Here is a 24,331-nt window from a genome sequence, read left to right as displayed (position 1 = left end):
GTTCGTCTTGATTGGTTTCACTTTCACGTATCGATGCACGGATTTACATGCGCATCTCCTCCGTGCGGGCAAATCGAGCGACTCGGGAGACGGGAAATGACATGAGAGGGGAAGAAGAAATAATGCGGACACGGTGAAACTGCGCGCAAGAGAGTGATTTCGCTTTCGTTGCCGTACGCCGCTGGTACGAATGGTATGGTGGGAAACGTTCCATCCCTGCGCACCGGTAAGACACGGAGGTTTCCCGTCTGCGTTACCGTCTACGTTGATATGACGCTATCTTGATATGGCGGGAGGCAGACGCACCAGAATCGCACAAATCACGCTGAGCTGAGGTGGACGAAACGAAGAGCCAAATGGACGGAAGTTTTGGAAATGCGCATGATTTCACCCACGGCGCACAGTCGGCGCGGGTTTGCCATGTTTGCTAAGCGCGAGCGGGAAAGTTATACAGTAGCTCCGACACATGATGCTGCCGCCGTATCCGTATCGTTGCAGGCAGAAGGGTTTGTTGGGCTGAAGGAGCACCCTACACTGGCAGCGAAATGCCAATTAACGGTGCACACCGTGGGCAGAATGTCGTGGTCGCATAGTTTTGAGTCGGCCAGTGGTGGTATGGTTTGGGGCTAATTAATTGGGGGCCCGCAGTAATTGGGTGTGCAGGTTCCATGTCAGTGTCCACGACAAACCGGAAGGCTGTGGTAGCTTCCTTCTACACGGTCGTTTCAAGTCGTTGTCAAGACAGGGGAGACAGGGGTTGCGGATCATCTCGGGTAAAGAATGCTGTGCCGTGTTTTAGTGACTTTATGAAACGTAATTAAATTCCTAAATTGTGTAGCATTAATCCCGACAATGTTGGTCACAGCAAAACACAAGTTGATCATAACAAAAATCTGGCAAAAAACAACTGGTTCATGAGAATGATGGAGAAAAAATCCAGCCAAAGATGGAATGTGATCCATCGGAGTGCTTGGGAAGGTGTTTGCGCTCTGGTCAAAGAGGTGACAACATTCTTCCGCTGGTCCACTTCCAGCAGCCAACCGCAAGAAGCGACCGATTGCGGATCGATTCGCCGCGGATCAATGTCCGGATCGTTTTCGGATCACCTTACGCGACACGGTTAGGCTCTTGCGGGCCACCAAGCCCACCCTTCCGTCGGGTCGCGGTTCGCGCGTGGAAGAAAATTACAAATTTCACACTCGCCGACTGTCGTTCCCGGTTGATTCGATCGTGATCGCGAAAAGCGCCACCCCTATGGTTCGGTTCCGGCCGATCCGCACGACTCCTGTGGATCGTTCCAAGTGGAGCTCACACTTCGCCGACTGGGAAGAAGTAAACCGTGACCGAACCGTGTGCCGTCGTCTCGACCCACCGTCCGCAGGGCCGGAATGACGAATCGTCGGGTCTGCCATTAGGCCGAATGAGGTCTGCACACAGGACGGGGGTATCGTTTCGCCTCGGCGCAAACTGCTGCCACCATCGTCGTGACAGTGACAGTGATTGGCAGTGGCAGTCGGACGGGGCCCGTCCGTTCGTGTTGTTTCGGCCACCGCGTTTGTGTGGCTCGCGAAAAAGGCCGCGGTAGCACCCAGCACCCAGTGCGAAGATGATGATGGTGGTGGGTGCTTTGCAAGGGGTGCTGTGTGATTGATTTATGCCGACTCACATTACGATCCGCCCGGTGCTGATGGCGCTTGTCCGGCAGCTAATCTGAAGCGCACCACCGGGGGGGATCGCACCATCGGGCTGGCTAATTAATAATGCCAGCAACCGAACGACAGCATCCACACACACGCGCGTGGATTCGATGGCGCTGGCGGTGGTAAATGCGGCAGCTCGCGCGGCACCATTTGAAATGCAGCTCCGGTCGGCACTCGGCGTCATAATGACAGATCGTTAACCAATTATTTTATTAGCAGTGTGGGCGATCGCAACGATCGCCGCTGGGTCCTTTGCTTCAGCCGCGCGCTTGAGCGGAAGGGAAGCTCGGGAGAGTTTATGTTTTTGTTGTTGCTAAATCTACAGCGCAAGCTAAACAACGGGTGAGTCGAGCGGACTCTTGCCTGCAGGGGGATTTTTTTTCGTATGTGTGCGCGCGCGCTGTGTTATAATGATGTTGGTTTTGCTTGTTTTCTAATGATTGTTTTGCTTTTGTTCCAGTGATCCAGAAAGATAAAGTAGGCGCGATAGCCAACCTCCCCTGGGGAGAGAGAAGATTGAAAAGCAAACGGCGTAGAGTCGACGGAATGGCTGGAATGGCACCGAAACCGGTAGTCCGATCAAGTGTTTGCAAAGGCAGGAATGGGAGGCTGAAACCAATCCACCAGATGGTGGTAGCCGCCGGTTGCGATTCGCTGCGGATGTGATCCGCACACTGTGCTCAACGGCTTGATCGTGCCGGATTAGCGTGCCAAACCGTGGCAAATGCAGCGGCAACAGTCAGGGCATCGGGAATGTGACTCCGACAGTTGACAGTTGTGGGTAAGGTACGGTACGGCTTTCTATTCGTCGCCGCCAGCGTCCTGCTTCCATGCTACTTGCCAGCAGCAGGGGGTGCGTGCTGCGCACCTTCAGTGGGCCAAGGGCGTCAAGGCTAGGAAAGGCTTCTTTCTCTCTCTCTTGGTCAGGTTCATTGTGCCGATTTACGCCCCGATTGGGAGGTTGATGCCACTGTGGAACAGCATTATCATCCCCAGCAGCTGCTGCTACCTCCATGTGAACTATTGGTTCACGTTCGCTTATCCGCGTGTGAACCGCGGCCTGGTGGCGCTACGCGATGGTGGGAAAATTGTGAGACCAACGCCAAGCAGAAGATAATAGCAGCATGCTAAGCAGGCGTGCGAGAAAATTGGGATCTTATTTTCCCCTTCCCGCTTACAACGGGGAGAGGAGTGAGAGAGAGCTTACACCTGCATCACAGGCACACAGAGCCATGCACACAGACGCATTAGCAAGCAAACGCTGGGGCTCAGCAGCAGGCTGAGGAATGTTTACCGTGCCGCGGGTTTTTAGTTGCGTATCGGCTCGGCCCGAAGTCACCCCGACGCCGGTAAAAGCGGTAAAAGCAGAACATTTCCCTTCCCAGCTCATTATCGCGAATGGGAGTGTTTGAGTTTAGGTGCAAGACAAAGTGCAAGCAGCGCCCCCCCGAGCATGGGAGAGTTGTCGATCGGGTTGAGAACGGCGGATGGTGGGACTCAGTTTCACTGCTGATGCTTCTAAACATTTGCTAATTTATTCTTCGCTTTCCCAGCGACTGACAACAACCGCCCAGGGAGACGGGGTGGTAGTGCACACACTTTTCCTTTTGTTATGCTCGCGATGGGCGTTGGTGGTGGGGGAGGCGCTGGTGTAAATTTGTTATAAATCATTCTGTGGCTGCCTGAGGGGCCAGCTTGAGAAGCGGGATGGAGTGGGAGGGGAAGCATCGTTATCCAAGGGCACAAAAGGGGAAATGATCTTCATTATCTGCAGCTGCGATCAAGGGCTGCCCCGTGTGCGGATGTACGGTATGGAATAGCAGGTGATAATGACGTTCTTGCACAGCTTAAGACGTGTTATTTACGATGATAGGCCGTTGAAACTTTAATACGTTACGGTTTGATGGGATGTGGTTAGTGAAAGCGATCTTTGTCTGTTGCAGTCGTAATGGAAAACTTTTTATTTTCTTTGCTGCTCTTGTTGTAATTGTTTTTGTATAGGATCTTAAACGATGAAAAGGACATTAGAACGATCAAATGTGCGATCAATGAAGGATCTTTTCAGTGCCTCTCATACCACTCTCGCATAATGGCATTTGGCAATCCAACTAGATGAATGACAAAACAAATTCATGAGAAAGCTTGAATTTGTGGTGATTTTTTTCGTTTAAAACGCTAATTACAGTTGGAAAAAAAATCAATTACAACTTTTGACAATCTTTTTGAATAATCGTCGGATTGTCAACGACGTCGAGTTACAGACTAAAGTGAGCAAAGCTCACGCATCTAAGCGAATGCACTGATTGCATTAAATGATGTTTATATATGCTTTATTACAAGAAGCATGTTAAACATGTTACTACACACTCATCCTCGCTGATATTCATTCTACGCGGCTCACGTAACACATTCGTGCATTGCAAATGCAATAAACATGTACAAACCGTACTCGAAGGAATAGTCTCCGTTTAAGCCGTTTCCCACACCTCTCGTACATATTTCCTTTATTTCTTTTTCGCGCAGTGCGTCCGATGGGGCGGCTTTTCCATGTTCAACACCCGCAGGGTGGAATGGACGATCATTTCTCTTGTGTGGTGGTTCTGTTTGCCGCTATCGAATGGCAAATTACACCACCACCACCACCTTCGTTTGCACCAATGAGCCTGTACGACACACGTACGCGGGAGCGTACACGGCCGATGGCAGCGAAAGGACAATTTATGTGGTTCCAATTTTCAATTACCTTAACATTTCTCCTGACCGCATGATCTCCATGCTACGAGCCCCACAACAAGGCCAGGGAAGCGCGTGTAGGTCAAGGTTTGACACTTCCTCTCGTAGCCTTACAGCAAGGGGTTAGGTTACGAAAAATAAAATTGTTTGCGCTAGACTAGGGTGGATTCATCTTTGAACCAATCTGTACTAGAGCTGCTGCAAGACTGGAGCGTTGCAAGCGGACTAAGGGCCGAGGGAAACACACCATCAGCTGTGCTGTTGACTGCTGGACGGTGGACTTCGGTGCAAACTTCCACCTATTGGCAATGGCGATACCAGTAAAAGTATTGCGCCCGTGGAACTAAGGGAAAGATTTATGAGCCCAACGGTGAGCCGTTTGTCCCACTTTCGGCGTTGTGCTGTGCTGTTACCTTTGCTTAAGTAAAGAGAAAAAAGTCTTTGTTTTTTTGTTGCTGCTAGATCAAACATTCCCAAGCGTAATGAAACGCTTTCCTTCCATTTTTCGTAATATCACCAGCGGGCAAAAAAAAACAACATTACATTAAAAATATCACAAACACGCTTCGCTTCGGTCGAACTAATGACACACAGCGAGAACGCCAAGATCATTGACTTTTTTGCTGTAAACTTCTCGGAAAATGGTAAAATGTGAACCGATCTGTCTATTGTAGTGCTACTAATGCGCGCTCTGCACCCTCCAAGCAGGAATGTGATACTGACCTCACCCTGAAATGTATGCAACGTTTAGATTGAACTGTGCTTCAGCGCAACGTTGTCGTCTCCGCCACTGGGAGAGTGCATTCTTGACGGAGGTGCGCGTTCCCGTGCAAACACAATCTAACGGATCTGCGCTTGTCCAAAGTGGCGATGGACAGAAGAATGGACATAAAAAATAACGCTCCACGGAAACAACAACCACTTACGATTGTTTTTGTTCTGAAGCCCGGTCAGCTGCAGTTCCCGTTTCCCCATCCCATCCTCCACGCTCGACCGGTTGGAGTGATAGAATTTAAAATTCTAATTTTCCGCCAACACCGGCGTTGTACGGCTGGCGGAAGGAACGTTCGGAATGTGGCGGCATAAGGGGCGTTTGTGTAGCATGTTTTATAAATAAAATTAATCGCGTTGCGCGGGGCAGCGTTTGTTTGCGCAACAAGCCACTGCCTGAGCGAGCGCGGGTCAGTTTTAGCGTAATTTTAATTACATTTCCGCACGTTTAACATGGGAGTGGTTCGGGGTGCGTAAGAATCTTCCAGGTTGGATAGTGCATTCCTTCCCACTATCTGTTATGCGGGGGGCGGGAGCCTGTACAACATTCTTTTTGCTTGTTTGATAAGGGAAGGATGTGAAAGGGCTTGCAAAACTTTTATTACCGCAGCATACATTCACGCATCTTCAAGCAGGTTGTCACCTGCAAGTCGCGCGCAGCAAGAAGCACCGCGTAATAGTGAGCGCTATCCACCCTTTTTCCCCCAGTTGCTTTTAAGACCAGCTAAAGAGCGCGTACGAACGGAAACGGGTGTAAAACGAGTGACGAATAAAGCAAAAGGGCGAGTTTTTTTGTCGTTGTTTGCTCGTTGTTTGCTCATGCCGTGCGCATGAACGGTTGCCATTCCTTCGCACTGAAACGCAACTGAACACGAAGCAGTGACCATTCCGCAGTAGGTGGGTGTGCGCTAACGAGCTGCCTCGGGTATGATCGTCGGCCGTACCTTCGGGTGTGTCCGCGCGGCCATCGTCGAAGTTGACGTTGGGTGGTGATTACATGCTAGCGATAGTCGCAGCAATCCATTGGGCGGGAAATGGCATGAAATTAATAATTAACTGTCCATCAGTGCACGCCAACCCATTGGGGAGCATGAAAGGAAGCGATCGTACGCGTGTGGCGAGGATCAGCCTAGGTCGCAAAAATGGATGGCAATTGGGCAACTTCAATCACTGATATTACTGTGACGATTGTAGTTGCATCGATACACCATATCGTTAACGTTAATGAAAGGGCAAGCAGCTCATCGCGATTGTAACGATCATACAGTCAAATTGTACACGAGCAATGTCCAGAATGAACGGTAATCATGATGCGTGTGTGAAGCTTCTGGTTTGCCCCGAAACGCGAATCAATTAGGAGAGCGTTGCTGAAAAGTTCAATGCGACCATTGAAGCGTTTCCCTTTTCCATCAATACTTTGCGGTTGCCAATGTACGCACACGACTTTCTGCTTAGCTGCATATGTAAATTTTTCCAATTCAAAACAAATCATTTGCTGCGGTCGGAATAACGAAACTGTGATAAAAGCGACGAACCCTCCCCAAGTGCCGCACGCTTTTGAATGTCAGCTAGGGAAAGGACAGAAACTGAACTCGCGGCTCACTACAGGAACGGGGTTTTGTTGTTTGTTTGCTGGTTTGCAGCACTCCCAATCTTTGCTGCGGTTGGTTGACCCACAATCTGATCCCTCCGTTCGCGTTTCCGTGTGCCAGAACGGGAAGTCATAAATCAAACATTGTAACCCAGCCCTCCATACCGATCGCGAGGCGAAGCTGCCCCTTTGCGCTTAGTAGCATGGCTGGGTGCGATCACGTAATGAAGATCGGTGCAATTTTTAATGCAAAAGGAAAGACACTCGGATCGAGGAGGCTCAAATCAACCCACTGAACTTCGAACCGTTGTCGTCGTCGTTGTCGTCGTTGTTCGTGAGTGGGTTTTGCGTTTGTTTTTGCGTCCTGCTGGAAGCTCCCCGTCGGCGCAATCGGGAGGCCGACTCGGCCCGTGGGAGAATGGAATGGAACAGAGATATAAGTGGAATCAAATGTCACGATCCATCGTATCCATGGGGTTACGGTGAATCCGTGTTTTTTGCTGCCGCTAATCCCGACGATTCGTTTGCTGCGTTCACGTGTCCCGGTTTCTGAGGAGGTTCCTCGCCTCCTCACTCAGCATACAAGTCTTTCGTGCACACCACCGGTACCGGTTAGTATTGTAGCTGATGGGAAGTTTGTTTTTGTTGGACGGATGCAAGGAGGTGAAATTGAAAAAAAAAAAAACCATTGCACAAGGAACATTATTATTTCGCATTCGCTGAAATACTGGCGAAAAGAAAAACGGAGTCGAACAAGAAATGGATAGGGTTGCCTGTTTTTCCGTTGCCAATCCAGCACCCAATGGTGGAACGGTTGTGTTGTTTGATGGTGCTGTTGCTGCTGCTGCTTCGTGTTTAGCACGGCGTTAGACAAATGAAGGAAGTTTGTTGCGCGATAAGAGTGCACGCTGCACGCGGCGGGATCGATGACTATGCGCGGTTGTATTGGCGAACATGGCATGGCATGATCTGTTCGATCTATGCGGTCTGGTGGGAGCGATTGGATTGTTTTTGTTGCTTCCGTTGCTGCTGCTGCTACTAGTGTGGACGGCTAATGAACCTTGCGCTTGACATTGACTTTACTGCACTAGGTGGGTCTGTTGGATCTTTTGCGTCTTTTGTGTGCCGTATCGGTAGATGTTACAGCACAGCGACTGCATGCTGCTCGGTCGTTGCTTTGGGTCGTGAGATGAAATTAGGGAGAGTCTTTCTGGCTCTGCCGGTGGGAGGATTACGGAAGTTCTAGAGTGCCGTTAGATCAATTTCGACAAACCGAAATGTAAGTGGCATGCACTGAGTGGGCCATTTGATTAGCGATTGGCGTGTCGTTTGCTTGCGGGTTGCTTCCAGCTTGAGTGGGTTAAGTCTTGTGCAGTGCTCGTTCCTAATACGAACCACTAACTACCTATTAAATGGTGATTCTGCGTTTGAACGTCTTCCCTAATGCGCTTTGTTTGCGAGGTTGCGGTTCGTAACTGTTCTTTAAATTTGAGTTTAGATACTCAACGATATAAGAGATGATTGGTATCAGTTATCATATTCAACTAGGGACATATTTAGGTATTAAACGATATAATTTTTGTAACACGATCAAATCATCAGATTGTCGTTGAACAAGCTCGAGTTGGAGATTTCCTCTACCTAATTGTTTAACATCAAGTATCAACAGCCGTGATGAATCACTGCGGTTTATAAATCTAATCATCGGATCAAACGTACATCTCCTCGACAGTTGTACCCATTCCTGATACGAATGTACAGAGGCAAGAGGGTGCTCTACATACGATTTAACCATCTGATATCGCTAATCACTTCCTGGGATCACTTCTGTGTTTCACTTTCAACCATCCAACCATCTAACGAACCGCGTCCAGCGTCATGGAACAACTTTTCTTAAACATGTGTATTACTTTCGCTCGCACAGATCAATAGCCTGGAATCAGGTTTACCTCGATCGAGCGTCTGTGTATGCCCCGCGGCGAGAATGTCATACAAAATATCGGTCAGATCCGAGTCGGTAGCCGCGTGCGAGAGACGATGACCATGCGCAGCACAGATTATAGTGTTTACCCGTGTCTTAATAATCGTCATCCCGAACACCCTGATCGTACCCGGTGATCGTGCGTCTTCAGATAGAAGGGAATGGGGGGAAGGTTTGAAATACGAAATCAATTGGTCGCTCGGGAGCCATCCGGAAATTGATCGCCTACGGTAAGCTACTAGCATTACAGGCCAAAGGAGAGGGAAACAATTAATTAACCAATCGAATTGGTAGTCATCCCTTCTATTAAATCGATTTGTCTGGAAGTGAGTCTCCAGCTGGGACGGCTTCGTTTGATTTAATTCCTGTGTCATGTCATGTCTTCGTCTATTAGCAAGCAAACTGAGGAAATAAGGCTAGTTGGTATGGTTTCGGGAGGTTCAGACCTTTGGGCAGCGATCGTTCGAAATGGCAAAAAAGGTGTCAATAATAGGGAGCAGCAGCAGTAGTAAAAGAGGCAAAGAAAGCAGAAAAAAACCTCTTACCAACCCTTGGCCGTGTGCCGATCTGATGTCTAAATTAGCCACTTTTAAAGGCGGTTAATCACCATCGGTCATTAATTACCGAGCGGAGCGTCAGCCGCTGGTTAATTGGTGATGGAGGGTTAAGGTGTATTTTTTTTGCTCCTCATTGCTCAACCATTCAGCTCTGGCTCCGGTGCTCGGGATTGCTGAAGTGAAGTGAGTGCTCAGCGGCGCACAATCGGGAGTCGAACTTAATGAAGCGCACTTGGGTTGGATTTTTTGTTTGTTCCCACTCTGTTTTGGCATATGGTTTAAAGTTTCTTTTTTGCCACTTTACAAACCGTGGTTTTGCGTCTCTGCTCTAGTTGCGGAGAGCTGATCGCTCGAGGTCAATCAGAGATCGCACGAGTACGGAAAAAAGCGGGATAAGTGTGTCGAATGTGTAGGGCTTTCTTTGCCTTCACTTGATCGTTTGACGTTTGATCGGGCAGAGCAAATAAGGTCTAGTTGAAAAAAATACAACATATTCTTCACGCACCATTCCGGCTTTAGGCAGATGTGTAGATACTGTTCGTGCACAAGTGCACAGCACTTCAATGCAAGCAACTTTTGCCGCACCGTTTGAGTGGTGTGGATGAGTGAGGGATGTATAAACAGAGTGAAACATTGGAAGCATCAACACGACTAGTGCGTCCTTAGTTCAAAGATCTCATTTTCATCCCCTAACTCGCTGGGTGTAAGTTTATCAGCACTCATTTCGCGTTCACATTCCAGCACAAAAATAGTACAAATACGTTCGTTCCAATTGGAACGATTGGGGAAATTTATGACCGTCCACAGAGTGCACGACTCGTTATGCGGACGTTGTCACAACGCGATACACTGTCTGGCTGCTAATTTATTTTCACACCAAATTTGGCTCCCCGTTTCGAGCCCGTTTTGCAGCAACAGAAAACAATGCCCGTGCGGGTTCGGGTTCAGACCGTTCCCGCAGCCCCTTTTTGCACAAGCATATACACGAAAGCCATTAATCAACACCCTGTTTGACCGACTGACGGCAGCGGCGGCGGCTTTTTTAGTCAGCAGTGGCAGCCACGAGCAACCAAGCAGGAGTGGAAGTGAAAAAAAGGAAGAGAAATAAATTAGACAGCTTAGGGCTTCCGTTTGGCCGGAACAGTGCTGCGAGGGGAAAGGATGCTGCTGTTCTCGTGCCGGATCCACCGAAAAGATGTTACCGAGTTTGGTTTGGCGGCACGTGTTTCATCGTATCGTTCGTTTCGGGAGGGGAAAGCTGTTGGGCCGTTAAGAGGAAAGCCATAGAATGTAGAACCATCGGGCAGGTTCGAAGCAGCAAAGATGAAAGATAAAATTCAACGTTCTGGTGGCTTCAAGTTGCTGAAAGGGTCTAGCGACTAGCCCGGAGGGGAGGGGGGGGGAGGCTCAGAGATCACCCCTGAGGTGCATAAATTATACACGAATTTGTTGAACGAGTTTCAACAATCGGCGGCTGTTGGATTTATTGGCTGCAAGCGTGCTTCCCGGCAGCGAGCGAAGAAATCTGGAAACAGTTATCTTTATACATTGTGTTTCGAAAGGGGGAGGAGAGCGCGTGCCTCTGGTGAAAAGGGTGCGTACCTGCGGCTGTGCGCCAGACAGCGTGTGGACATGTATGCTGTAAGTGTGTTACCAATGCGAGCAATCTTGATTTATGTTTTCGGGTTCGTCGCTTAAAATCTTGCTTGACGGGAAGCGCGCCTGAAGAGGATTTTTTGAGAATGAGAACCCCCAGGGAGTGATGGTTTGGTACGGTACGATTCATCCTATCGTATCCCAACGTAAACTGGCTTTGTAGATTACCATTTTTAGCTCCAAACAGTTTCGTTAGCCAGTTAAAACGAGTTCAAATTCCTGCCACAGTCACACAAAAAGTAGGTTAAAATTCTTCAGACGACCTTTTTGGCAAATGAGTGTTGACCGTAAGTAAGGATTAAATTGTGGCCCCACCGCTGGCTCCCTGAACGGTCCAATCCAATTCATCAACCGGCAGCCCAAACAAACAGGGCCGCGCGTGTGAAAGAACAATAATCCGCCAATGTTGTTCGATTAAAGTGAAGCAATTTGTTTGCTGCCATGTTTTGCGCGAACCAACCGGGCCACCGGTTTCTGTGCTAAACTGGAGTGAAGTAAAAACCAATCCGGCCTGGTGGTACGCCTTTTTCATGTCCACGTTACATCTTTTCTTCCGATCCTGCCCGCCACGAAACCACCATGCTAGCGGAATTTGTTTTGTTACCATTCAACCGCTTCTCGTTTTGTGTGTTTATGTGTTTTTTTGCTTGTTTGTTTGGCTGAAATCTTTGCACAAATTTTGCTTCGGTAAAAGGTAAAACAATCGACAGTCGTCTGGTGCGGGGCTGGAGCAATTCCCTAGACGAAGCAAATAAAACGGCAAAATGGAAACGAATCCACCAATCCAGCAACGGTGCACGGTGTGGTACGTACGATCGATGAGTGGAAAAGCCGGCATTAACCGCTCGTTTGTTCGATTTTGTGGGCCCTATCTATGCTATGCTAATTTATTTATCTCTTCCTCTGCCGTAAAAAGAAGTTCCAACTTCCCGAATCTCGTCGCCAGTTGGGTGTTGAGGCGGTGAGGAGCGCAAAGCCGAACCACTTTAACTTCAAGCAGCGCTTGTCGGTTGTGCGACGGTATCTGGTGCAATGACTTTATTTCTCCCGGCACTCAACCACACACATACACACACACACATACGCCACGGTTGATTACCCGCAGTGCTGCTCCGGGTGGCATCGTATTTCTTCTGCTCCGACAACCGGATAGTGTCCAGGGGAAAAGCGGGAAGGAAATCGCCGTGGAGCAGAAATTTGCATTTATCCGTTCCGATCGTTTGCAGCGCGTGGTTCATTCGTGCTTCGTGTTCAACCAGAAACCCTTCAACCCTGCTCCTCTCTCCCTCTCGTTCTAGCTTCTCACCCCTTCCATACAAACGGCAATGAATTTCAATTGCGCTGATAACGATCAGCATTACCATCAGCCTTCCCGTTTTGCCATCAAATTGCCCGCGATCGTCATCATTATTGTGCGCTGGCACGAAATCATCGATCGATTGCCGCCCAGAAGGAAGCGCTCTAAAGATCTGCACCATACACTACCAAGCACACACACACACACACACGGTCATGCAAAGGACTCTTTCTTCTACTGGACAGAATAAATGCCAGACAAAAGCGACCGCCAGAACGGCTGAGTTGTTTGGACACCGTTGGATGCCTCCGTTCCGTAGTTGTTTCGTTCGTAAAATGCCGATAGCTCCATTATTTGATGCTTGCAGCATAGATTAGACCGGAGGTGGCACCCCGTCTTGGCCACGGTTCATATATTTCTAGCTTCCCTATTCGCGGCCAACAAAGGCAAACTAGAAATCGAAAAAAAACCCAAGAGATTAGCAACAAAACAGTGCTGCTGTGGCCGTGTGTTGTGCTGCAGGTTCGTTACTTTCTGATCGCAACGGTCGCTCACGAACGCGGGCAGTAGCTAAGCTAACGGAAAGCTGTGTAATTCTTGTCTTGTATAGGACTTCCTTCCGCCCTTCTTACATCGGCCATCATTGTCCCGATCCCGATGGAGGAGGCTTATTGATTGTTTGATTTATTAAACAGCTCCCCAACTTCGAGCACGGTACGGGAGATTGGAAGAAGCATTGAATTATGAGAATAGTATGGCCGAATGGCCGAAAGGCCAGTACCAGATTGGCAGAGCGTGTTTTGCCAGAGGAGAAAGGCATATACGTACGAGTAGAACAGCGTTTAGCTGCAAGCTATTTGATTTTACGTGCCTTTGTGGGGTGGTCTATGCGATTCGTCCAAGCGATCTACGGCGACGGCGAGTGGGAAAGAAAGATCGCACGCGCGTGACAAATCGATAGTGTTCGGCTTTTAGGGGTTAAGAATTTAGTCGTTCACTGGAACGAAAGCGTGCTGAAACAGTTGCCCTAGTTTACTTATGCAATGTCATCCGTCTACAGGCGTTGGACAGCACTTTGCAGGCAGAATCAATTCCCCCCGACTTTGGATTCGGCAGCAGTTTGAATGAGTCATCGAAAGTTGAGATGATAAATGAATGAAATTATTTATCAAATTTGTACGAGTAAATTGTTTTTTTCTTGTGACCTGGTTTTGGGGGCTGCAGAAGCAGAAACATTAATCAAACCAATTTCGGGATGTGCAAAATGATGGAACACAGAAGAGACAGAAATTGAAACAATTTTCTACATCACATCACGTGCGGGCCGCGTTTCTTCTGCCGCCAAAGTGTACGCGCCCAAGAAGCAGGAACAGTGCTAACCACATACACACATGACACGTACCGTTGATGGTCGTCATCATCACCGTTGATTGTCGGCAACCTCCTCCCGACGGCGGTACAATACACCTACTACATTGTAAAAGAGGTGCATTTGTTTTGCATAACAAAAAAACCCCCTCCTTTGAGCGTAGTTTTTGCCCGCGGCCATGCGATAGAACGTCTTCGCGCATGGTGAAAACGATTTAATCGAAGCAGCGATCATGGAAGCGATTCGCCATTTGATAGCGCGCCCAGGGACGATGGCCAGCCGCAGGGATATGGGTGGAAAGCAATTTGTTTTCCACCATCCTTGTGTGCACGGTGCTCTAACGGTGCTTGGCGGTGGCATGGTACCAGCCAGTAGAAACTGTCTGCGCTTGGCTTGGAAGTGGCAGTACGGCGTGCGCTCCGGTACTACGCCGGTTGATCTAAAGGTATTTCGTTCTATTCTTGCCGCGCCACAATTTAATTGTAACGTTGGTTAGAAACCGCACATTACACGATTTACTGCCGGTACTGTCGGGAGGTAGGGCGGCGAATTCTTTGCCGCCGGAACTGCTCCACAAGGAACCTTTGCCATCGCCGGCGATATGGAACTGAGCGAAGAAGATGAAGGTGGTACGCTGGATCTGCTATTTTCTGTTCTGTATATAGTTGCTTCGCATTTGAGGAGGAACATAGCACAATGGGAGGAAGGAAAGGAATCTGCTGCCAGCTGGTGTAGTTCAATGGCTGTGTTGCAGATTTTTTTTCCGTTTCCTATGCGTTTGTTTTCTTTCATTCAACGTACGCCTTGGAGTTTGTTGCTAAATCTTTTTTCTCTCCTTTTGTTGCTATCTTTACTTTTTATCACTCTGGTTGGTGAAAAACGGGCAAGAAAAACGCAACGGGCAATGAGCAGTTTTCGATTGACTGTTGCTTGCTCACACAGGAGGCTTCCCCATAAGCGCTTCGTGCGCTGCTCAATTTTGAGTGGGAACATGGGCGGCAAAGCGAGTGAAAGGTAAAGTGGAAAAGTTTTGCCTTCTGTGCCAGCTGCCAAAACCGAATGTGTGGCTTCGTAAAGGTACGATAACCTGTGCTGTATGCCGGTTTGGCGTTAGAAGTATGCTACCGTTTTCAGGGGCAACGGAGCTCCCGGCCGGGCCGGGCTGTGAAAGATGCAAAATCCAAAACCATGCACCGATCGGGTTTGCTTTGTTCGCTAATTTCCTGCCACAAAAAACTTTGTGATGAAGCAAAAAATCACCCTATTTGTGAAGGTAAAGAAAGCATGAAAAGGAAATTGTTGCCGATCGGTAGCTCCCCATATAAGCTGATGCTAATTTTGTGCGCGGCCGTGTTCGCACAAAGCGCGTTCCCATTCTTATGGCGTGCCAAAGGGCCTTTTGACGTTTGACTGGCAAATTTTACTTTTCATCTAATCGACCGGTCCGATGTGCGTGTGGTAGGTGCGCAGCGTGCGAGCAGGCACGAGCATGATTAGCGTTCATATGACCGGGTGTATGTTTTCTCTTTCTGATGGACCGAAACTCGGTAAGGGCAGGCGGCAAATGAAATCACTTCGCAAACGTAGATCAAGGCATCATATGGCAGGCTTAAGGGAGCTGCTACTAGCCAGTGGTACTGGCGGTATGGTACCACATGTGTGGCTCGGGAAGTGTATCGGTGGATGATCTAGAAAGGTAACGGGTTTCTGGGCTGAACAGAATCAAACAACAAACCGTTGTGTTTGGATGTTCCATTCCAAAGGGGGCGTAAGTGCTTTTGTTGTGGATGAATCGGTCGGCCCTGGTGCACCATCGGGGCTTTACCAGCCGAAAGAATAGCTCATCTGCTTCGGCGCAACTGCTAGGAAGCAAATAATTATGCACTGTTATGAATCGGACAATTTTCATGAACTTTCTCTTTTTTCACTTAAATAAAGCGCCAGTAAAGATGTTGAAAGGGCTTAGATTTACACTGACTGTAAAATCGTTGCACTTTGGTAGCTGTAGCTCGGCTTTGCTATGAACTTTCTGCGCCGGAAATTGAACAACGTTGGTACGACACTAATCCAGTTTATCACGACATGATCGTTGGCGGCCGGAACACTTCTGTTGCGAATAAACAAAACAAAACAAACACAAGCGAACCTGTGTACTACGAAATCTCCATTTCCATACGATGTAGCTCAGGTTGTAGCTCTGACAGAAGGCGTCCAACACGTGCTCTGGCAGCCGCGATCGTGCTGACAAGTAGTTAATTTATGACCACTGCCATCACTCTCCGCCCTCGAACCGGCTCGAACTGCTCAGAGACGACAAAGGGCAATGTTGTGCTGGACAGCAGTTAACGTGTCGCGATTGTGTACACCGGACGAAAGGCCAACACACGTTTGGTCATCGATCGCGAGACTGACACACTTGAGCCAGCGCACTCGTGAAATCATGTCCACCAACCTCTCAAGTGCTCGAGCGATCGCTCCAGTGACGATTGTAGCACAAACCTGTGAGAAGGAGAAAGAGTGCGAGATAAAGGGAGGAACAAAGCAGCTGCATAATTATGCTTCCGAAAGAGTGGTGCCGTTTTGGACGTGCTTTCGGGGTTTCCTTTTTGGTTTCCGTTCGACTGGCGTCTAAATTGCTCCATTGAAATGCTTCTGCCAGAGTACGAGGTACTTGTTGTGAGATGATTGTGAGATTCCGTGCTGCGCTGTAGCGAGCACGTGTGGACACTTGAGGATGTTGCTGGATGTCGCATACACAGCGTCCATTGTTGGGTTGTGGTTGTATTTTTAAGGAAAAGAAGCATAACAGATGCATTTAAAAAGACAAATCCAAAATCGTGGAAACGTTATCCATAAAACGACCACAAACAAGGCAAAAATTAGTTCAAATCCATCGCAACTCGGTACCGCAAAGTCTCACTGTACAAGTGGCGCCTTCTAAATGGAATTAATTTGACCTTGTTACCGAGAACGGTAACTTTCTATCGCCAACCTTACCGCCAGCAAACACGCGACTCGGGTAAACGGCCCATCAATTCAACTGCAGAAATAAAACTTTTTAAATTGCTTTAATTTGTGCGTTTGGCGTGGGCGCTTATGGCAATCGCATGCTCCTCCGTCGCGACCTCTCCCCACTCTGGCGAGGGAAGGGATTAATTAAAATCGTTTTTAAAGAGCGAAACGGGAGGGTAGCATTCATCTGTTTGCCCGCAGAGATCGCGCGCAAACGGGCAATCACCGTCCCCTCCTCCCGTTTTGGCTGCGAACGATCTTCTGTGACTTGTGCGTTCATTTGCCTCCTTACTTTCTTTCTCGGTTACATGTCTTGCTTTCTTTCCTCAGCCGCAACGGCAGCGCCGGGTTGGCGGGGTTTGCTGTGTCAGGCCAGCTGGCGACCGTCGATGCTGGCCTAAGATAAATAGCAAAAAATTAAATGGACAATTTAGCAGACAACCAACCAACCAATCTCTCCCCACGCCGGCAGGCAAATGGAACACATCGCGCGCGCGCGGCAGGAAGGGCTACCAGAGTTTGCACTCTAATTATGTGCTGCTGTTGCTGCGTTCGCTCGCTAAGCTAGAAGGCAGCACATCTAAATGAGCAAGGAAAGCGGTGTGTGAGGAAAAAAATCTCCCCTCGCTGTACACCTTCCTGCATGCTCATTGTTTTTGTGTACGCAAGCCATAAACGCACGGCGCTGCATCTTTGCCACTGGCCCTTCGGCTCGAGTGCTCACCGGGCCTGCTGGCCGGTGAAGTGATTAGGGATTAAGCCCGGGCGGTTTTGTGGGCGGTTTATGCGCTCGCTAATGATGGTTTCCTCTGGGCTTAGAACACTTCCCTAGGCATCGGTGGCCCCCCAGTGGAGGGGAATTCCGCAGCGCTCTGCTTCCAACTACTTACAAAGCCGCGATCGCCTCCTGCCGGCCACCAACACGAACTACGGCTACGGGTTTACACGGCTCGTGAAAGCATCGGTTTTGCTTTCGTTCGATCGGCGGTTGCTTACCTGTGGGGAGGAAACATAAAAATAAAAGCATAAGTACACACGGGCATTGAGCAGTAAATCTTAGGGAACGGCAAAGGGGAGCAGGATGAAATGCATCATAGATGACACGGGAAAGGTAGTAGGTTAGAAGAAGCATACGTGTGTGTGTATTTGCGTGCGTAGAAGTACGTTTTTCCTTTCCAAGCACATGCACAAACGGAAGCGTGAAAGGAAAATGTTTCTAAACTGCACCGGAAAAGCTTCGACGTGAAGAAGCAAACGGTGGTAAGCAGCAGCGCAGCTACCAGTGGCTAATAGAAAACCCTTTACGTTTGCTGCGCTAATGCGCTAATGATAGGGATTTGGGAGGATTGGCAGCGCGCCACTACGATCTGGCCTGCCAGCTACAATGTTTACTGTATTATCGTGTACCTCCGGCGTGGTTGTTTGCCGACCAGGAAAACGGAAAGTGGTTCTTACTGTGGTGCGATTCTAATCCAGTACCACCACCCAGTAGTACGGCTAATCACAAGGGTGCTGAGAGCTTTTATCGCTGTACGATCGTAACGAGGCACCATTGGAAGGAAGAGCGGGGCAGTGTTGGGAAGAATTGATTATTTTAGATTTAATAGTAAGCTATTTACGCTGCGGGGAGTATGTTTTGAGTAGGTTGTGGGTTTTTTTTGTTTTGCCGGGCCTAATTGAATAACTAAGCACAATCACGATGAAAGAAGGTATCAATTCTCGGGGCTCGTAAAATGTTATGATGCCCACACTAATTTCGTACACTAGTACGTACATTTTCTATCTTATTTAGAAAGAATATTTTCTTCAGAAGTTAACGTTTTTGATATTTTTTCAAATTTAATTAATTAGTAGTCTTAAATGACTTTAACTTTCAATCGAATGTATACCTTTAATAACGATTGACCGATCGATAAATATATTTTTTATCTGATCGTATGATAATGTGCTATTTTCGCACCGTTTTGGTGGAACGAAAAGTACAGGAAAAGGTCCAAAGGTAGCTCCAAAAATAGACCGTCACATTTACCCATTTTACTCGTCGGTTTGAGGCTGGCTGCAACCGTTTGAGCGAGGGCAAGGAAAGGGAGGCTGCATAGTTAGCGGCTTCTAAGGTAGCCAGGAACTAGGTTTGTGCTATTTATGGCCTGAAGTATGTTTGTGTGTGTGTGTATATGTTCCTTCCTGCTTCTCACAATCAACCGCAATTCAGTCGGCCAGCCAGGTTGGCTTCGTCGAAAATTCGATGCCAATCCTCGGCCATCGAGGCCATCGGCACATTATGCTTCGTGGTTTATGCGCCGATCGGTTACATGCCGCGCTTTTTCTCTTCTCTTCGCCCCCCATATCTACTCCTCGTTGTGCCGAATCTAACAATGCCGCCGGACGCCGATGGAAAGCAGCTCGAAAAACGAGAGAAAGGTGCTAATGATCTCATCATCAACATCATCATCCTTACCACGCTGCCAGTCAGTCGGCAGCAGCAGCAGCACCAGCAGCTCGATGGCTTCAATACCTCGATGCACACAGTTACCGAGACAATTACCATCGAAATCTGTACGGGCGATCAAGTTTGGGCCGAGGCAAGCCTTAACGCTGCCTGCCTACGGGTTGGGAATCACTTTTCTCTATGCGAAGTCGCGTAGAGATTAGAAATGAATCCTGAACCATTCCATGTCGCTGTCTTTCTCATTGTAATACCGTCCCCGAAAGGCAACACATTTTGAACACTACCCTCGCGACGAACGCAAAGTGAAGGGGCAACATTTAATCTAAATCGATGAACCCTGCCTCGATGAACGAGATAATCAGAGCGGCTGATTGGATCCCCGTGTCCATCGCCATCAGCTGATTACACGCCGCATTTCGGTCCACTCCACCCATTTGCCCGCAACGCCATCTCAATCTGACCGGCCGAATGCCAGCCAGCGGTACGGCTAACTGAATTATAGCTTGTTAATAGATAAATTTCATTAAACTTGCTCCCATCCGGAAATCGCAACCATCCGTCTTGCTGCCTGCCTGCCTGCCTGGTCGGTTGCATCGATTATGTTGTGTGTTTCGCGTATGTGGGCGCCTTTTTTCAGCTCGTCAAGTTGTTTTTCCTTCATTCGGTGCCAGAGGACCACCGACTAGCTGAATACCACTCAGCTGTGTGACGATGAGCCAACCACTCCAACCGGTGGAACAATAAAACTAACAGTACTTACATCGTAGCACGATGAGCAGGAACACCGTGAGCTTCCCTTCGCTCAAGTGTACGCACGCGCAAGGGCGTATTGATTGCGCTTGGTAAGAATTTATGAGTAGTGCCGAGCTGAAACACGGGCGGGACAGGCGAAAGTGGTACGCGAAGAGTAGCAAAATAACACGCTCATGTAGAGATGTGTGTATTGCGCTTGATATCGCGCCGCCGCAAGCGGCCCGGGGGAGGATGACGCTTCCTATACACCGCCTGTACGATCGTTCAAGTCTCTTTTGGCGCCAATCGCGTCGATGGTCGCGCGGTGGCCGGTGGCGCACGTATCGAGGCGGCTGAATTTAATGATAATCGCCCACAGTCATACAATCAATCAACGCGAACCGGTGATGCAATGGGCGGAGAAAGGGCGGAGCGGTTAGACGCAGGCCGGAACGCTCATTCCGAATTCCCTTTCCCGTTGGATCGACGGGGTCCGTTGATCCGTGCCCGCACATGAAAAGCTTTGAGAAAGTATGTGTGGGGAGAGTTTTTTTCCTTCTACCAGGCAAACTGTCCCGTTCTGCAGGAAGGAATCTTGAGTCGTTGCTCCTTATTGTTGTTCCCGTTGAATGGTTCAATTGAAATGGCGTTCATGTTATCAGCTTGAATGGGTAAGGAAGGGCACAAATACTCAAGATAGCGAAACATTGCCACACTTTAAATTGGTAAACATGTTCAACTATTACATTCTTTACACGTTTAAAACTTGTCTCAATTAAAAAGTACCAAAAAGAAGGTGAAAGTTACCTTTCATAGCAATTGCCTTTAATTAGTTTAATCATGATGTGTAAGTTTGTACCCTTTGTATCGAATAGTATTCTTTCAATGTCTCAATTCAAGCCAAAATTAACATAGTTTCTCCCTTTTTACATGTGACCATCAGAAGTAATGATGCATCCCACTCCCACTCAATGTAATTCATCAGCATAATTCGCTACAGCAAGCATCATTTGCTCGGTGTTAATGCAAAATGATTTAGCTAGACGATTCCAGCCAAGCTGCTTACTATCAATATTCATTATATGCAGCGTAAGAAACGGTCGGGGCCGAGTATGAGTCAATTATGTTACACTCCTCAGTAGTTAAATAGCCATTACGAGCTAATTGAATTGAAATACTTCGATATGAATCGATTGCTACAATCCGTAAGCTATCGGAGGCGTGAAATACAAACAAATATCGCCCAAAGAAAGCATATTGAGGCTGTTGCTAAAACACTTGACCGCGCTCTAAGGCTCAAAATCAGGTTTTCGGCTAAAAAGCAGATCAACCTCAGCAACCACAAAACAAAATAGAAAACGAAACTACATGAAAACTAGTTGCTATCTTTTCTAAAGAACGGATCCCCCAAGGTGGAACGTGAAAGTGAAATTTGACGGAAAATCTTTTTCCAAATCCCCATCCCCGAAGCTGGCGGTGGCAGCGACGGCGTCGGCTAGTGCTTTTACTTTGCAACAGCTTTCAACTGAATGGCAAAATAGCGCCACATTGTGCTCTGCATGGTGCGGCCTAATGGCGATTGGAGCCTCTCCCTCTCGCGCACACGCTTGTTGTCGGTGTGCGATTATCGGAAAGTGCGCTTATCGCAATCCGTGACCTCCGATCGTGTTCCATTAGCCGGCCGCTCAAGCTCATTAAACGGGCTGCTCTGGCCGCAGCTCTTAAAACAGGTGGTCGCCGTCAATTGCAGTAAAAACTAGATGAAACAATCTATACCACCCATCAACAGGAACATGAAACTATTCACAACAAATACGGCCGGTGGGGTGAAGAACGAAAGTGAGAGCCATCATCGTGCCCATGGCGTTTGAACGGCAGCACCCCAAAGGGGTAATAAATTTGCCGATTGATTTTTCACCTGCCACGGCAGGCAAGACCTGTTTAACATGGGCTGTGCGGCGATGGCTTGGGAACGGAAAGTCTCGGGCCGGGCGGGAGCAGGAAACAAACAACAAAAAACCGAATGCTGATATGCTGCTGCGAGCGGGATCGGGCATCTAAAAGAAGCCCATTGCAAAGTTCAGTCACGGATTTTTGGCGCCTCGCGTGAACGTATTTGCAAATTCCCCCTAGCAACCGGGGCCATCAACAAGTCTACATGTCTACGCCGAGGGTTCCTTCTCTTTCGCCGACATCTCAATCGCCGGTGGAAGGTTGTTTTGCGTTTTGCATTGTATTTATGATAATTTTCACACCGTCTGCTAAAGGATCTTGGGTGGTGGTTGGTTCTCGGGTGTGTGTGTGTGTTTTTGTCGATCTTTACTTTCTACGCGAGTTCCGTGTTTTGCTTACTTTCGATCGTAAATCAATCGGTAGCAGATAGAAATAGCAGATGGGTTGAGGTTGACCGCTGATGGGGATGAACCCGGATTACGCTTTCCTTTCGGATAGAGCACATTGTTGGAGCGATTGGAATTTAGCCGGAGCTGATCCGTTTAGCCGTTTTATTACTTTCATCACGTTCTGACAGCGACGAACAGTTAACGTCTCATTAGGGGAAAACGATTACCTGCTTTGTGGTTCTAGATTACAAGTCGTGTTGATCCATCGTTTTGCCCACCGTTTTGCACATCGTTCTGCCCAAAGAGTTCAAAGACTGCGAATGAACTTAGCGGCGGGCCGTAGGTCAAAGTATTCGCATAGGCAAACGAACTCTTGCTAATTAATTGATTGATGAGATGAGCTGCAGAAACGGTACGATACAGAAGCGTTAAGCATCGGTGTGGTGTGAGGTGAGGTTATCGTCCTGCTGCTTAGCTCGATCGCGTGAATGATGAGATTGCTTTTTTTTTCTTCGGATGCTGAGCAGCAGCATATTTGCCCCGATGTTGCTTCGCATCGAATCATTCTTCCATTCGTTTTGTGTTCTTCCCAGCTCAAACGGCAATTTTGGTCTATTTGTTCTGGGTTGAACGCGGTTAAATTCCGATAATTTGCATCGTTACGGGGCGGAGTGTTGTTGCAGAGCTCGCTTGAACAACATAGCAAGAACATAACCCCCCCGGTGCAATCATCTCGGGGGTGAATCGAGCGAACCAAACAAGGTGAACCATCAGCACAACAGCGTAAAATTGCTTCCGATTGAGCTTTAGTTTCTTGATTGTGTGTTGAAGTCGACCGTACGGAGGTCGTGAAGTGATTTGTACCTTTGGAGATAAGCATCAACAGGCCGCAATCGACGTGTATTAACGCGATTGATTTGCTAATGATTACAAATCGTTTCTGTACGGCCTTGGTGAGTGTGTACGTGCGATGAAAAGGGGAAAAGAACTTTCAACCATTATTTTGAAATAGTTTTTCAGTTTGAAACACTCCTGCCGAAGTTACATGGAACTATCTGCGGAAACTAGCTGCTGCTGTGCTTGTTGGCAACAATTGCTACCCATGTAGGTCATTGCGTATTGTTTTGATTCTTTAATTGTGCGAGTGTTAAACTAGATCTCACACCGGCGATAGGCCGTAGCTACACTTTCACTGCCAAACCAATGATTACTTATCAAAACGCATTCAAAATATCATTTTACACTTTCCCCCTCCCCCTCGCACGGTGGTACTGATTGTGGTGTGAGTGTTTGGAGCAGGGAATGTACTCTCAAACTCCCGCTCAGTGTTGGCGATGTTTTGCTGCATTTCCGAAGCGAAACGAACGAGGCCGGTGATATGCCCGTTCCACACTGTGGAAAGCGAATGGTACGTTTGGGGTACTTTGTCTCAAATGAACCGTGAAGTGGAAAATGGACGGGTTCGATGATGAAGATATGGAAAAATGGCAGAATTTCTAAACCGCCATTGACCGGTAATCAGGTCATTAGATTGTCTGTGCTGAACTGCAACAATAGAAACCGAGGGAAAATGTAACGGAGTGCAACTTTTTTTCTCTGTGGCAAGACCTTGGATGGAATGATAAAACGTGGATACGGCCGCTTTATATGGGCAATGTACAGGCAAACTTCAGGGTCTGGTTGCGACCGAGTCGCAAGCAATGGATGCATGGAGCAATGGAGCAATGGCTGTGGTCGATATTTGTATGATCAATTTCCTGCGATAATTCATGCGCGGGCGAGAAAGATCGCTTCGAAAGCACCACAAGCAGAAGGTCGTGTGCATGCTGATCATTTAAATGCCTTCGATTGTGCATCACCGTTTTGACCGTTTCGTGACACAGCATGAAACGAATTATGTCGGGTTCATGCAAATCATACAAACACACACAAACACACACACTTAAAGCAATCGATCGTTATCAGCCCTATTGTGGTTCGACCGTTATGACCGTGCGATGCGACGCGATAGTGGTTGTAATGATCGCACCATTTTGAGCGCTCTTGGAATTGGAGCCTTGGAAAAGGGGGTTTGTGATCCCTTGTGCCTTGAACTGACCTTCGGTTGATGTTTTATGCTAATTCATGCCACGAAAAAAAAA

At 48.1% G+C, this 24,331-nt stretch overlaps 1 protein-coding gene across 1 annotated transcript in view; it reads right to left on the bottom strand.

Annotated features, from left to right (window-relative positions):
• LOC11175563 (uncharacterized protein DDB_G0271670) overlaps positions 1-24,331 on the bottom strand; it is a 59,639-nt gene that overhangs the window by 14,031 nt on the left and 21,277 nt on the right. The gene's annotated exons all lie outside the window — the stretch shown is intronic.

Source organism: Anopheles gambiae, chromosome 2, assembly GCF_943734735.2.
Source record: "Anopheles gambiae chromosome 2, idAnoGambNW_F1_1, whole genome shotgun sequence".
NCBI lineage: Eukaryota > Metazoa > Arthropoda > Insecta > Diptera > Culicidae > Anopheles > Anopheles gambiae.
The sequence above is the reverse complement of the archived record's forward strand: the minus strand, read 5'-3'. Positions and strand labels throughout refer to the sequence as shown.